Genomic DNA, 337 nt, shown 5'->3' with positions numbered 1-337 from the left:
AATATGAGGTTAAAATATTGATACAAGTTTTAAATTTTATTTGTAGTTTAAATTAGATTAATTTATTTGGTTTCGAAAAAAAATTAACCAACTTAAATTAACTATAAAAGAATTTAAAACTTAATTTAACTCTTCAATACTTTAAGAACAGTAACAAACATAAAATAGATTAACAAATAATAATAAAAAAATTTTTTCATTAAAAAAAATACAACTCAATTCATCTTAAATTTTAAAATACAAGTAGCATCACTAACAAGTCTTAACTTGTGCCATAATTTTATTGAACAACATCTTTAAATCAAGTACGGTTTTGTTAATTAATTTGATTAATTTT

The sequence above is a fragment of the Arachis ipaensis genome, chromosome B05, assembly GCF_000816755.2.
Source record: "Arachis ipaensis cultivar K30076 chromosome B05, Araip1.1, whole genome shotgun sequence".
Lineage (NCBI taxonomy): Eukaryota > Viridiplantae > Streptophyta > Magnoliopsida > Fabales > Fabaceae > Arachis > Arachis ipaensis.
This window is presented reverse-complemented; position numbering follows the sequence as displayed.